Source organism: Parus major, chromosome 20 (genome assembly GCF_001522545.3).
Source record: "Parus major isolate Abel chromosome 20, Parus_major1.1, whole genome shotgun sequence".
Lineage (NCBI taxonomy): Eukaryota > Metazoa > Chordata > Aves > Passeriformes > Paridae > Parus > Parus major.
The window spans coordinates 4,610,083-4,620,291 of NC_031788.1; positions in this window are offsets into that span (position 1 = coordinate 4,610,083).

A 10,209-nucleotide genomic window follows, 5' to 3' on the forward strand; every position below is an offset into this window, starting at 1 on the left:
CCAAAATGGAAAAGTGTAAAGCAATGAGTGAGCAAAGTTTGGGACATAAACCTTATTTTTCACAATTTGCCTGAACATTTCCAGCAGGAAGGCAGCAGCTTTAAACCCTCCAGGCAGAGCAGTTGTGTACTGTGGGTGAAGCACCATGCAGGGGACTTTGAACACCAGTGTAGCAGGCAGCTGTGAGTTTCAGAGCTATCAGAACTGAGCAGCAGCTAAATGGAAGTTTGAAAATCACAGCTTGAAAGAATAATTAACAAAAGTTTCAACTTCTAATTATTTTCAAATCTGTATTTTGTTCTAAGCTCAATTTTAGGGGTTTTTTATGTCTCTGCTGCTGATTATTGTCATTGTTCTGATTTTACTGATTGATTTGATTATTTTCATTGTGTTTATTGCCCAAATACCTTTATCAAGATGGACCTTTAATGCAAACATTCACTTGGCTTTCAGTAGAAATTCAATTTGGTAGGTATTTAAGTGGTTGCTTCCTTTCTATACTCTATACTAACAGTTGCCCAAGAATGTTGTTCCATTAAAGTCATTCTTCAAGAAAAATCCTTCTTCAGCAGGTGCTATAGGCCAAGCTAGGATGACACAGTAGCAGAAATTCTTGGCCCTAATTGTCACTGTTGATAAAGTGAATGTGTGTAACAGCAGGAGGAAACTCTCCATGATTAGTAAATTCTTATCCTTTGTTTTCTCCAGAACACAGTAACCCAGCTAGGATGTCATTCCATTTGCAAGCCTGAATGCATAATTTTTACTCTAAAATTTGCATAGCACTTGGTCAGTTAGAGCAGAAGAATAAACAGCATCTGAGATTTTGAATTATTTAGGAATGTACCTTTATTCATGGAGTGATAAGACTGTCCCTAAATGACCCACCAGCACTAGGTGTGAAAGAATTAATTTCTTGTCCCTTAAAAGGAGTCCAAAGCATTAACTGCAAGGATCCAGAGTTACAGGGTATTTGTACCTCTTAATTTTCCAGGAATCATGGAACTGGCTTTGCTTAATGGAAGATCATGTGTGTTGAAAGGGAAATTCCTTTCAGATCTACACAGACATCAGGTCAAAAAGTTTTGCTGGCCAAAATTGTTATTGAAGTTGACTAAGGTAGGCTGGAAACTGGTGGCCAGGAAAATGCATGCTCTGGAACAAATGATAGTGTTGATGTGGCCAGATGTCACACGTATGTATGTCAGGATTGATTCCTGCAGTTGTTTCCACTTTACATTGGCATAAACATCGTAGAAAATAAGGTTAGCACTTGTGCCATCTACAGAGCTAATGCCAGTGCCAGCCAGAGTTGTGCAATGCTTTGTGTGTTTTTCCTATAGCTTGAACAGGAGTGTGGCTTCCTTAGAGCATGGAAATGTTGGAAGATCTATAACCAGGCTTGTTCCTACAGCTTGAAATGTTCTGCAGGCAGTTCTATAATTTTATATCTGTATTTTGTATTTGGAATGATTCAGGAAGCCATCCAGTCTCCTTTGTTTAATGATTATATAAGCCACCTCTAAGCTGTGAGGATGCAGTGGGTGAGAGATGGTCCTTCATCCTTACAAGTTTTCTTATTTTTTAACGAGGTTTATGAGCTCCATTCGAGTCGTTGGAAGCTGAGGCGCTAGATGACTTGGCCAAGGTCATACAGGAAATTTGGGATGGAGAACCAAACATATGATTGCTGCTGGTTTCCAAGCCAGCACTCAAACCACTGGGCATCCTTCTTAATTTCCAGTCTTTTCTGGCATTGCTACCAACTTTCTGGTCCAATTCCTCAACCACGCTGTGCCTCTCCTTCACTCCTGTTGCACATAAATCCAGCCTCACAAGGTAACATATCAAAGCAATCAATAGGTACATAGCAATTTCCTCAGCCAGTTTCACTTCTTCACTTCATGACTTGCCCACCAACGAATTTATTTCTTGCTTGGAGCATTTCACTGAACTATTTCTATTCAAAAGTATCTGTTAGCACTTTGCTAAGCCTCAGACTGAACATCTTTGATCCACCCATCTCAAGATTAGATGGATGACAGAACCCAAACTCTAGCTCCAAAAACATCCATGTTTTGGAGGTATATTCAAAGCCCAGTCTTGGATTTGGCTCTCAGTGCGGTTACTTTGATCTGCTGCGTCCTGTGACATCTCAGTTTCTAGCACAGAATCTCGTGTTCCTATCTGTGAGAGAGCTCTGAGACACGATGGGTGCACCTCGTGTGGGAAACAGCACCCATGGATCCTCTCAAATTCCATTCAGGTTGTGTGTGTGTGCAGTGGGGTTTTTCACATGGGGTTGTTGTTTCCTTACTCACCTGGAGGCACAGGGAATCTGGCCCTTTGACAGAAGCAAAAGTACCAGAAATCCCCAAATGTTGCGTGGCGTTCTTACTGCACTCTCCCTCTCTGCTTTCCATGCAGCTGCTTCCCACTTCCTAGAAATCACATCAGCACTGCTCCTCCCCCTTTATCTCCTGTCCCCACACGATGAGAACATGGTCTGGTTTTTTTCCCCATGGATGGGAAAGCCAGGGCAAGCTTGGTGCTGTGGTCTTTTGCACTAACAGAATTTCGGTGAAATTCACTCTTTCCAGGGAATTATTCTAGATTTATTCACCACAAAGCATCCAACCATAACAACTCAGTAATTTTAAGGCCTAAGGAAAAAATGTAACAAGATGTTCAAAAATTTTGGTTTGGGATAATTGGGAGTTGTTTATATCCTTGTGCTGCTGATTATGTTGTCATATACCACCATTACTGGTGTCCTCAGGAACAGGATTATCTTTGCTTGGAAACAAAACCTCCATTTTAACCACTTAAATGCTGGTTAATGTAGCTGATAAATGGGAAGAAAAATAAAAAAACCCCGCTGTTACTGGATATATGAGACACTCAAAAATCATAGTGATGAGGGTTGAATAAGCAGATAGATGGACAAGTGAAACATAATCACTGTAATTTTTCTGATAAAAGTGATCAGGGCACCACAATTTTTTCTTTACAGTATTTAGGGCAGAGTCTTCCACTGCTCAGTAGAATCAGTTCTTGCTCTTCCTCAATTTGAAAATAACTTTCTGTGCATTCAGATCATACCAAGCTTTCCAAGCTGCATCTTCCTGGGGTTTTGTACCCTGCAATTATTTCTGCATGCATCTGGAATTCACATCTCTGGGTCATGGTTATTCCCCTGGCTCACTGGAATGCCAGTGTTACCCATGAAGTCCAGTGGATAATTCTAGTAATGGAAATGTGTTGTAAAAGGTATGGTGCTTGTCAGTCCTGCTTCTCCTCAGCTTTCCTGGGACAGCTGGAACTGGTATTTCCTACTATTCCACTGGAAAGAATTGTACTGAATGGACTGGGGCTAAATATTCTTAGCAGAGCTTTGAGAGTTAAAAAGAAGTTTAAGCATAAATTACATTTGCAGTCATGAGATTTTTTAGATTTTCAGAGCGGCATATGTAAGCTTCCTTGCGATTTTTAATTATTATTATTTTGTTGGGTGTTTTCTGTTTATTTGCTTTAAGGTGCTATCAATAATGTGTGCAGTAAAATATAAAGTTTTGTACCAATTTCTAGAAAATCTGAGGTTTTCAGCTGTCATTTTCCTCTGATTTCATGAGATCTGGGACCTGGGATGCAGCAACCTAGATGTACTTTGTCAAGAGAAAGCATTGTTTGCATCCAGAGTTTTCATAACATCTAATTTAAAATGCATCTTGAATTTTTTGGAAGAAAAAAAAAGTCTCAGAGACCGTAGAGAGGAAAATGAGCTATTTCTTTAGCTTGAACCTGCATGAATTAGTGGTAAAGTGTTGATCTCTAAACTTGCAGTTTCTGAACCATAAAATCTGTTTATTTCACCCTATAAAAGAACATTTTAACTTATATGGCTATTTAAGTTTAAAAGCTATTAGAGAAGTGGGTGGGGAGAGGCAAAGAAGCAGCTTGAATCAGTAATTCAAGCTTGCAATACAATCTTCATCTGCTGCATAGCTTGCATAGAAATCCCCTTCAATGTGGATTTTCTGTGCTTGTAGCAGTCCTACCATACAGGAAATATACAGTATATGTTTCCAACATTATCCATAATTGTAGTAAAGCTTATAAAGCAACCCATTCCTTGTGTGTTCCTGGTGATCTGCAATAACTGGATATTCTCAAGTATGCATTTAAAGGAGGGAAAAACATTGCAAGAGCTGGCAGAAGTCATCTGCAGTGACTTTCCACAGGGAGTTTGGGGAAGGTCTTTATTGACCTGCTCTTGCTGCAGGAGCAGCAGTGGCTTTGATTGAAAACCTCCTTACCTGTGCTTTCTTTTGTATCTGAATTTCAGGGAGGTTGTGTTTCCCTATAGATTAAAAATGCTGGGGTTAAAACTGCGTGGATCCAGCACCTCCTTGGGTGGGGAGGACAAGGTCACAGCAGCTCTGGGAGAGGTGGGACTGACAAGGAGGGGCTGCTCCTGCTCTAGGCAAGGTGGGGATGGAGGGAGCCTGGCTCCTGCACCCTCCTGCTACCCTGTGCTTTCTGATGAAAGCAGAGAGGGCTGTGTGCTGATCCGAATGCAAGGTGAGTGTTTGCCTTTGTCCCAGGGTGGGGCACAGGGAGGGACGGCTTTGCACAGCCTCTGAGGCTCATCCACACACACAGTGCTACAGCAGTCACCTTCAGAGAAAGGGAAGAGAGCTTTTGATTCTCTCCCTGGAAATTTGGTAGCAAATTGTCAGTGCTTTGAGAGGCTGTGCTTCACTTGAGCTGTGCAGGCCTTTTCCATCTAACTATCCCTGAACTTGCAGTACCCTGCTAAAAATAGTTCAAAGCATAAGCATGAGTTCCCTGAACTGTGATCCTACCAGTTCTGCATTATTCGGTTCACCATTCCTTTGAAAGTATTCATCCTTCCCCTCATAAAACTTAAATCAGCTTGTTCTTTGGTCCAAGAGTTGACATCATTATGATGCTACATCCTATGTAATGGTGTGAGAGCTGGGAAAGCATTCACAGCAAAACCACGCGGTGAATTGAATTTGCAGCGCCTCAGCCCTCGCAGTCTGAGCTCCCTCCTGCCCTCCTCATTTACTTCACTTTGAAAACCTGTGCAGGTCCTTGGAAATACCCCACGATAACAGCAGCACAGCCCTGAGTATTTATCAAGGGTCTTGTTAATGTTCCCACTTTTCTTTCCATGACCCCACTTGTTTTACAATGTTTGGGAGAGCAAAAGTGATTGTTTTACCAAATTAAGCTACATTTCTTGCCAGGAACAGTGGATAGAATCTTGTTGACAGATTTGGAAAAGATTATTCTTTCAGTACCTTTTGAATTATTTTTTTAAGTGTGTCTGCCATGTACAGTTTCCAAAATCAGCCCACATTTAACTGTTTAATATTATACGGCGACAGGGACAAATTAGCACCTTTCATTTTCCTATCAAAATTAACACATCCCAAGAAGACATTTCAAGAGCTACACATCTTTTATTTAGAAATAAATGTAGGAATCTACTTAAATATGTTCACCTCAAAATCTTGGTGCATAAAAATTTTGAGGCATTTGTCATTGATTTCAAACAGCTTTAAATTTTGCCTGTTTTCATAGAATCATAGAAAGGCTTTGGTTGGAATGGACCTTAAAGTTCATCTTGTTCCAACCCCCCTGCCAGTTTGCTTACATGTGTTTGGAGTTACCTTTTCCTCTCCTGTGTTTTTCATACGATGATTATTTTTCTTTTTGGTGGAAAGCTCTTTTTAGAGCCTGAAACACATCTCATGCCTTTGCTCAAGGGCTTCCTCACAGGCATGAGATGGTGTTTTGTTTTGTTTTTTCCTCCCCCTTTTCATGCCTAACTTGCCCTCTGGGTTTGTTTGTTCTTCCCTCTTCCTCTGGAGCATCTGGAATGGTCCACAGCTGGAACTGGGCTAATGGGCAGGGTGCAGAGATGCTTCTGGTGATGGAAGGAAGCTCCTCCAGCTGCTGGCTGGTGTGTATTGCCCCTGGTCACATTGGCAGGGATTGCTGCCATTTGATTTACTGCTGTGCCTCTCTCCAGCAAAGGACACAACCTCCTCCCCAGGCACTGCTGGTATTCAGGGCTTTTTGTCTTTTGTGCTAAAACCCTGAAGTTTATTATAGAGTGCTGGATCTTCCTGGGTGGCTTGTGTTTAGGTGGATGTTGGAGTTATGACTTTAGCACCAAGATTGTTGCTGTGGCAGGGGGAAATGAAGTAGACAGTGTTTTGAATTGTGTGGTGTTGGGGAATGTGATGCTAAAAATAAAGGAAATATGTAATATTAAAGTGTTCATGCATACTCCACAATGTGATTTAGTGGTGGACCTGACATAGTTCACTATAATCTATGATCTTGGAGGTCTTTTCCAAACTTTATGACTCTACAGGGCTGATTTTGCTGTCATAGGAAGTGACTCTCTAGATCATTTGTGCTCACTGAAGCTGCTATACACTGTAGGTACAGATTCATATTCTTCCTGCCAGTTTTGGTCTGTGCAGACACCTTGGGTTAGCAGAACAGAGCACACGAATCCAAGTCAATATGTCTGTGTATTTCACTTTTCTGTTTGAGAATATTAAGGCCAGATTCTCATTTATACTAAGCCCACTAGCAATATTCTGGCAACAGAAAGATGCCTTAGCAGGAATGTAAATTAAAGCCTCTTTATACATTTAATAGTGTTTGTAGTTTCACTTGGCTGCGGTACAGGAATGACACATGTCTATTCAAATGGCATTTGCCATCCTGTTGATGGTTGCTGATATTCTTTGTGCCTCTACCCCCTAACTAACTAGACCATGAGTCTGCTGCAGTCACAGCTTTCCAATTTCCTTAAAACGTGCTTTTTTTTCCCTTGAAACATCTAAACCAGGATTTAAGATTAAGGCAATTTTTTTCTGTCCTTTCTTCACTATGTGATGACCCTGTTTGTGTCTTCATGAATCTCTATTAAATGTCCAGCTCTGCAGTGTCCAGACAGATTATTCTTGAAATTGAGGAGAGGGCTCTTCATCTTACTATGCCTTGTACAGTGCAGAATATATTTTTATTTTTGGATTAAGAAAAAAAAACTATATTAGGAATAAAGCCTATATTTTCAGCTGTTGGAGCTAGAACCTCAAGTATTTTACATTAAATCATCCCAGTTTATACATGCTCAGGTCCATTTTCATTACTGTCCCTTTGTATCCTGTCTAAAAGTGTCTCAACTTTCAAATAGGAAAATTATCCTTCTAAAAGCCCAACAGTTTAAGGAACAAAGAAGTGAGACCTTACATACAAAGCTTGTAGAGAAACTGCATACAAACCATACAGGCCTAGGAAAAATGTCAATATCAGTATCTACTTACTGTATTTCAGGTAAAATACTGCTTTTGCAAGGACTGAGGACATGGTATAAGTATTTTATTAGATTAACTGTAGACCTGACTGAAAGGTCTTGTGCTAAATTGCCACACATTGAACAATGCTGACTCCAGAGAGCTTTGGAAAAAAGCCTCTAACACAAATCCACAATGAGTCTTTGCTTGTTTGGAATTTTTGCTTTTTTAAGAATAAATTTTGGTAAGGCATCACTGAAAGGCCTATTGCCTTGAGACTGACATAGAAAAAAATTGTTATGCTCTTCTCTCTCATGGAAATCTGGAGCTCTCCAGCGATTTAATTCTCTGATTCCTTCCTTTTAACTTCATAAGGACTTGGTCCAAAACTTGTCTGCAGCCTAAGACTGACTGCTACCTTGTCAGAGTGTCTGTCCCTGTTGATATGAAATTGAGAAAATTGTGCACAAAGTAAGTAGCAAGATATGTCTCCATCAAACTAAAATGACAGTATTTAGAGCTGCTAAGGAGTCAGATCTTAAAATAATTTATGTTGGTGGGGAAGCTTAAGGGTCTCAGTGCACATAAATTGGCATAAAGCTTAAGACACACAAATATTTATAAGATTCTCTAATTTAATAAATGGAGTCTTAAAAACCAAGAGCTGAGTAGCCTCCCCATGTTTGTAAAACGTATGACAGCACTCTGCAGACCTCCAGAGAGAATAACATGTCGTGTAAAGCATTTCTGCAGAAAGCACTTATCTCCTTGATGCTCTTAAGTCCTCCCTGTATCTTCCTAGGGATGTTGTAAGTCTTCACCACAACGCTTTCTATCCAGATGAGCTGTTCCCTCCATTTCTCTGTCATCTGAATGTATATTTTTCTTCATTTCTAGATTAACCTTTCTTCTTATGTTGATGGGTGAATTCTCTGAGTGGCTGTTAAGATAAAGATGCCCCTTTTTGGGAGCAGCTTGCACGAGGAGCACTGTACAGCTGAACAGGAGTGCTAGAATTTAATGTCTGGTTCTGTCACCGAGGCTCAGCCATCTCCAGCTGTTTACTTATCACTCTGCATTGCTATTTTCTGAAGGATAAAATATTCCAACCCCAAGCAAAGTCATAATTTAAGGAGCAAGAAGGGCTCTGTGGAGCATTGTGAAGAGGGGAGTCTCTCTGAAGGTGGAGGCTTCTCCCAGGCCTCATTAGCTCGGTGCTGGCTGGCAGGGCAGGGGCTGCAGGGCTGCTGACAGGAAGGTGATGGAGTGTCTGCTGGAGCCGTGCGTGGCTGCGGGTCAGTGCCCGAAATGTGAGAACAAAATGGGCCGGGGCGCTAATGACTGTCAGGTGCGCGCCAGGGCCCGCGGGGCAGCGGGAATCAGCGCTTGGCACACGGCGCACGGCTCCCGCTGCCAAGCGAAACACAACTGGGGCCTCGTGTAAATAAACAAGGGCTGAGGGAGCTTTTCCTCATGCTGGTTGTGCGTGGAGCCCGTGCACACACGTCCCTTGGCTTGCACGCACGGCTCCTCCAGGGCAGGACGCCAGTGGAACTCCCAGCACCATTCCCATTTACCAAGGCACAAAGCTCTCTCCTTACTAGGGGCTGTTAAATCCCCTGGAGCATCTCTTTCCTCTTCTTCCTTGCCCAAGCAGATGCTCACCTTGAAGGATGTCGCCTTCCATACCTCAGAAACAATCCTGATCTCCTAGGGTGAGCCCCCTTTCAGCCATCACCTCTCTTTTTCTATTCCCAGCCCCCTCTGATACGCACCAAGATTGCATTTCTGCTTTGGCCTGGGTTATGTTTTCCAGGCCAATATATTATGCCACTTTCACACTCCCCTCCCTGCCCCATCTGGCTTCCATCCTACCCCCATAAAGATTATTAATATCGCCTGTTTCCAAGCGATTTATTAGCAGGGGCCTAACTGGTGCCATTTCCCATTTTAGTAGAGCACTGAAAATAATCCTGAGGAGTGTGCCCAGCTATAAAAATGTACTTATACTGTCATATTTGCAGTTTCAAACATGCACCACTTGATAGTCTCAAAAGTGCTGTTTAATTGGGGTTTATGGGTTCTAATTAATTATACTATGTAAAAAAATTACTTGTCCCATTACAGCTCTCTCTGGTTTACTCTGAAGAGCAATGTAATTTAGAGATAAATTGTCCTTCTCTATCCCGCTGCTCCCCCTCTTCCCAGCAAGTCCCAGAACAGTTTCATTCTCCTCTAACCCAGGAATGAAGCAGAAAGAAAGCTACATTTTGTTCAAGGGACACAACTTTTCCCCATACCCATAAACAGCTTTAAAATGTGACTCGAAATGGTTCCACGTTCCTTCTGCTGAATCAGGCTGGTGAAATTATGAATAATCCTGAGGCTTTGCACAGCTCAGGTCTGGAGGGGCTGAGATTTTGCAAAGACTTGAACATGATGGCTGCTGTGTGCACTGTGGATTATTTCCTCTGATTATACAAGAGGTAACAGTGAAGGAAGGTGAGAATGAGTGCAGGATTTTTTGCTGGATAAAGGTTTAGGTTGAGATTTCTCTCCACGAATCTGTAGAAAAACAGGTAAAGGATCTGCCTGCCTTTATGGCATTTTGGTGTGACAAGCAGAAGAGGAAATATCTGAAGTTAACTTTCTCTCTTGCAGAATCATGAAGCCTGGATTACTCAAACAAATTTTGGGGCAGTCTTCTGACTTTTAAATGCTTCCTGGAAAGACTTTGTGAAAAATGAGCAGCCAAGCAGGTACACTTGTGGTTGTTTGAAATATACTATGAAATTACATCCCTCACTGTAATAAATTTGGTCTCATGAGGCAAAACATGAAATATAGTAGGGCTGAAGTAGAAAAC